Source organism: Pinus tabuliformis, chromosome 2_2 (assembly GCF_031772625.1).
Source record: "Pinus tabuliformis cultivar Carrire ecotype Pingquan chromosome 2_2, CPIR1, whole genome shotgun sequence".
NCBI lineage: Eukaryota > Viridiplantae > Streptophyta > Pinopsida > Pinales > Pinaceae > Pinus > Pinus tabuliformis.
Genome location: NC_142300.1, coordinates 771196229 through 771201681, shown reverse-complemented (window position 1 = coordinate 771201681; position 5453 = coordinate 771196229).

Genomic DNA, 5453 nt, shown 5'->3' with positions numbered 1-5453 from the left:
AAGCCCGAGCGAAACCCCTCAGCAACAAAGGCGTCCCCTTGAAGCCAAACCTGCGCTGATACCAAATGTAGGTTTTAACCCCGTACATAGATTACCTACATATGAATTCTAAAACACAGAAAATGAATAATACGAGAGCAGAACACATAAAACACATATACATAGAGATTTTCCCTTGGATCCCAAAACCGAACCTACCAGCTTGATTTTTCATTATGTTGCTTTCAATGTTAAAATATGTATTTGTACATGCTAAAGCATCCAATACCATGGATCAAAACCCATTGCATCCAAAACCATGGACCGAAAACCATCGCGTCCAAAAAACATGTGTAAAAATCATGCACAAAACCATAGGTGGGTCCGCCCAACCTAACATAGGGTCTAAAACCAAAATTTTTCCAGGGTGCTACCCCGGACCCCATAAAGTGGGGTTATGGGTGCCCCTCAAACCCCTTGTTAACTACGTGGAAAGAATATAACACAACCCAATAGCAAATGCAAAGGCCTTAAAGTCCATCACTAGTGGAATCACTGATTCGGAGTTCACAAAAGTCGTGAACTGTGACTCTGCCAAAGAAATGTGGGACAAGCTAGTTGGCTAATACGATGGAGACTAAAAAGTCAAGAAGGAAAAGCTTCAAACTCACAGAAGACAATTTAAAAGCCTAGGGATGGAAGATGAAGAAGATATTGCAGCATACCTCCTTCGAGTAGCTGAAGTGGTCAACTCCCTTAAGGGATTGGACGAAAAAATCAAAGAAAGTGCCACTGTTCAAAAAGTATTAAGATCTCTTCCAGACAGATTTGACTCGAAAATAAGTGCCATAGAAGAAGCAAAGGATCTAGATGCCCTCAAGATGGATGAACTCAATGGAATCCTCACTGCCTATGAGATGAGGAAAGGTGGCCCTAGCCCCAAAGATGCAACATTCAAGGCTTCAAAGTTAAAGAAGGGGAAAGAAAGGAATGACTGTAGTGATGAGTCAGATGTGGAATCCAAATTGGCTCAATTTGTACGAAATCTTAAGAAAGGATCTATGCTCAAAGGCAAGTACCCTCTTATCTGTTTTAAGTGTGGAAAAATAGGTCATTATGCAGCAAAATGTCATCATAAACATGATAGTGATGATGAAGGAAATTCTAAAAGAATGGCACACAAAAAGAAAGGGTTCAATAAGAAGAACTTCTTCTCTAATCAAGATGAGTCCAATTAGGATGAGTTTATGGTCATCGAAAAGAAATCAGATGTGGAAAGTGACCATGATGAAAGCCAAGAAACATTGTTCATGGCATTCACAAATGATGATGACTCAAGGCTAGAAGGAAATATAAATGAACTGTTAATTAGTGCCATTGAAGAAAATGAAAAACTACGGAATAAAATCATCTCTCCCAAGGTGGAAAACAAGGAAACAAAATAGAGAGAAGATCTCCTGGAAGCAAAGCTAAAAGAAAAAGAAGAGACTTGTGAAGAACATGAGGCCAAAATAGTGTCTCTGAGAACGGAGTTGGAGCAAATTAAAAAGGGATGTAAAAGCTCTCAAATACTTGAGACTATTATAAAAAGTCAAAAACCCCAACATGACAAGTTTGGAATAGGTTTCAAAGGAGAATCCTAAAGAACTAAGAATAGTGTGAAAAGCTATGCTAATGCACTTTCCTGCAATCCAAAAGAAGAAAAAGTATGTTATCAAAAGCCCATCCCAGATCCAAAGAATGAAGAGAAAATTACTCCAAAGAAGAATGTGGAGTCAAATCATGGATACTATAGCAAATACAAACCTGTAATCCACCAAAGGCCCATCTCAAATGCAAAGAATGAGGCAGGCGTAATTCCTAGGAAGAAAATGGACTCAAACCATGGCTACTTCAACAAGTACAAAACCATCTTTCTTGGACACTGTTTTCACTGTAAAAACTCTGGCCATCGATCCAGACATTGCATGGCCCGCAGAAGTGAAATTCTTAAGCTAAGGGATTGAATAATCAATTCACAAGCCCCCAAATGGCAGGGACAAATAAAAACCTTCAATTCATTTGATCCCTTTACCAAATTCGATCTAATTTTCTCATTCTGCTACAATAATGGACACTATGAAAAAAACTACCCACACAAAGGAAGAAAGAGGAGTAGTAAGAATTCCAACATGGATAAATGTGGCCTAGCTCTATATGCTCCAAATAATGGAAATCATTGGTTTGTGGATAGCGGGTGTTCCAGACACATGACAGGAGACAAAAGGAAGTTTGTCTCATTGAGTAAAAAGGAAGGAAATGTGTCCTTTTGAAGTGGATCTGCCAGAATTTCGGGAAAAGGAAATGTTACTCTAATCAATGGAAAAGGAAAAGCTTAAGATGCTCTGCTAGTAGATGGGTTCAAACACAATCTCCTAAGCGTCAGCCAAATCTGTGATCAAGGACATAAGGTTGTCTTTAGCACCAAAAACTGTGAAATAACGAAATCTTCCTCAAGGGAACTTGTGGTGAAAGGGGTTAGAACACCAGACAACATTTACATTCTGAACAAGATTCAGGAAAATTAGGAATCTAGTGCATGGTATAGATTGGTAATTTGTCATTTTCCTTCACCAAATTAAGCCTTATTTGGTCAATACTTATAGTTTGTAAAACTGCCATAGTTTTATAATTATAATTTCATTGGCAGTGGTGAAGTCTCTTGCGAGTTTTCTACTCTTGAATTTCTGCATGCTTCTTATTGTAGGTGCTCTTAATGACACCCTTTACCACACAGACTGGTACTTACTAATTTCTTAGTAAATATACATATTATTTTTTTGGTGCATTTACAATATGACAAACTGATATATCTCAAGTATTTTTTTTTCATTTTTTAACTTTTATTAATTCAAGGTTCACATAAATCTCTAGATGAATCACAATTTTTATTTTTCCTTCCATACGTAGTGTGTTTTTTGGGCTAAATATATGATGAAGTGTGTTGCTAAATGACTACATGATTGACTTGCAGGTCATGGAAGAGCTCTTCCTCTAGGGTTTTCTCTAATATATTTTCCAGTGGGGAATGAAGCAACATGTTTCATGCTTATTTTTTCTTTGATAGCTGCAATTGTAAGAGTTGCTTCATGTCTTTCAACACTCTCTCATCTCCGGATTAAGGGTGCTCAGAGCTTGGCTTCCAGTGCTACTTCCTCCATGACAGCTTGGGCACTTACTCTATTGGCCATCAGGTAAGCACATAAATATTGTGACAATACTGGTGACCAATTAAAATATGAGCTCATCATTATTTTCAATCTTAAAAGTTCATCTTCCTGTGTTCTCACACTAATAGGTAGTCTGGACAGAGCATCTGTTTTAGTTGCTTGACCTTCATCAATATCCTCATCAGAATCTCCATTCATAACATCAGTACTGTTATAGTCACCCCAATCCGAATGCACTTGGTATGGATTAAGATCTGTTAGAAACAAAATAATTTTTTTGCTAGTACCCTTTACAAGATGGGTTGAGAAAAATGACACTTACAGAACTCATTGCATACCTGTGTATGCACTTCACATATATATAAAGAGAGAGACTGAACGCCCAATTAAATTAATTTATAAAAAAACTAGGTAGGTGCTCTAAAATTGAAATCTTTGCCAGTTGTTCAGTTTGCTTCTTTGTTATTACTATGTTAGTTGATTTCTCTTGATTCCCTCGACATGACAAGTATTTTGATGCTTTTGAATTTGGTTAGCCCAACAAACATTACCCAATGTATTGTTCTAGACATGATGAACCTAACTTATATCAATTGATCCAAAAGGACAAGAGTTTCACCAGTAGAATGAAAGAGATCATCACCAGGTAGTTGTTCAAGTTCCCATTCAGGAGTAGCTATAGATATAGACAAATCATGTAGTCTGCATTTTCCGAATTCACGAAGAGATGAGAAACCCTTCTATTGTTGTTGGTTTTCTTGCATTTAGTTTCAAGGGTAAATTTTTGTTTATGTGTCGTTTGTTATTTCTCTCTTTCTAACACTGTAATTTTTTTTTGACACACAGTAGCATTGAGCTATTAAAGTACATATCAATTTTCCTGAATTCAGAATTTACTTAGTTCTGCATTTTAATGGTGTGTTAATCAATTTCATTTCCTGTGATACTTCATTTCTGCAAATCATATCAAAGTACATATCAATTTTCTTGAATTCACAATTTACTTAGTTCTGCATTTTAATGGTGTGTTAATCAATTTCATTTCCTGTGATCGTTCATTTCTAAAAATCAGTAAATATTTTGGGAAATCTCTATAGTAATTCATTGCTATTAATTCACTTATTTTGCAAATTTGATGCCATAGGTCATAAGGGCATGCTATGGTTTTACCCTCTGCTTACTCGTAAAGTTGCATTTCATCCTTGAGAAAGTCTTCTTCAATTCAAATTGTGCAAGGTTGTTACAAAAGTCTATAGGAGCACACATTGCCACTGTTATTTGTTAACTGGAAAGAGTATTTGTATTATATAATTTGGTGTCTAGCTCATCGCAAGTACATTAGGCAATTCCATAGACGTCTCTTCAAAATTTTCAGTGTCCTTCTCCTGATTACCTGAAGAGGGTGACTATGGCTTACAAAAACAATGAATTTGTTTGTAAAGAATTTAATTGGAAAGAGTATTTGTATTATATAATTCGGTGTTTTTGTATTATATAATTCGGTGTCTGGCTCACTGCAAGTACATCAGGCAATTTCATAGATGTCTCTTCAACAAAAAATTTCAGCGTCCTCCTCATAAAAGAAATTTTACCTCACTTTGTACCTCACCTAAAGAGTGTGATTATGGCTTACAAAAACAATGAATTTTCTTGTAGAGGCTATTTTGTTTACTAATTTTTATATCCCATAATAGAAAAGAAATTTAAAATAGAATAAAAACTAAAAAGCCATGGTTCTATCTTCATAAAATTACATAAAATTATATTATTTAAGATAGATATCAAAATATTTTATTTATTACTTGAATAGTGAAAGCTAAATATCAAAGAATCAAGTAGAATGAAAATGAAATATCAATTATAAAGTTACATAAAATTATATTATTTAAGATAGATATAAAAATATTTTATTTATTACTTGAAGAGTGAAAGTGAATTAATGAATTTTTGATTGTTTATTTATATGACTATTTCATATTAGTTTTTTTATTTGGCCGATAAGAGTTAAAATTATTTTTATTATTTTTTTGAGAACATGCATACTTACACATGCCCCTCATACTGGATTGTAAAAGAAAATTACTTTTATTAATTTTTGAGAACATGACATACTTACACATGCCACTCACACTCGATTGTAAAATAAACCTCTCGGCTCAATTAAAAAGAAAATTAATAATTTCATTTTCTTAAATCATAAAAATTAAGAGAATGCTATTCACATTATTGGAAATAGAAGCATGCCTGTACATACCCACATGGTAT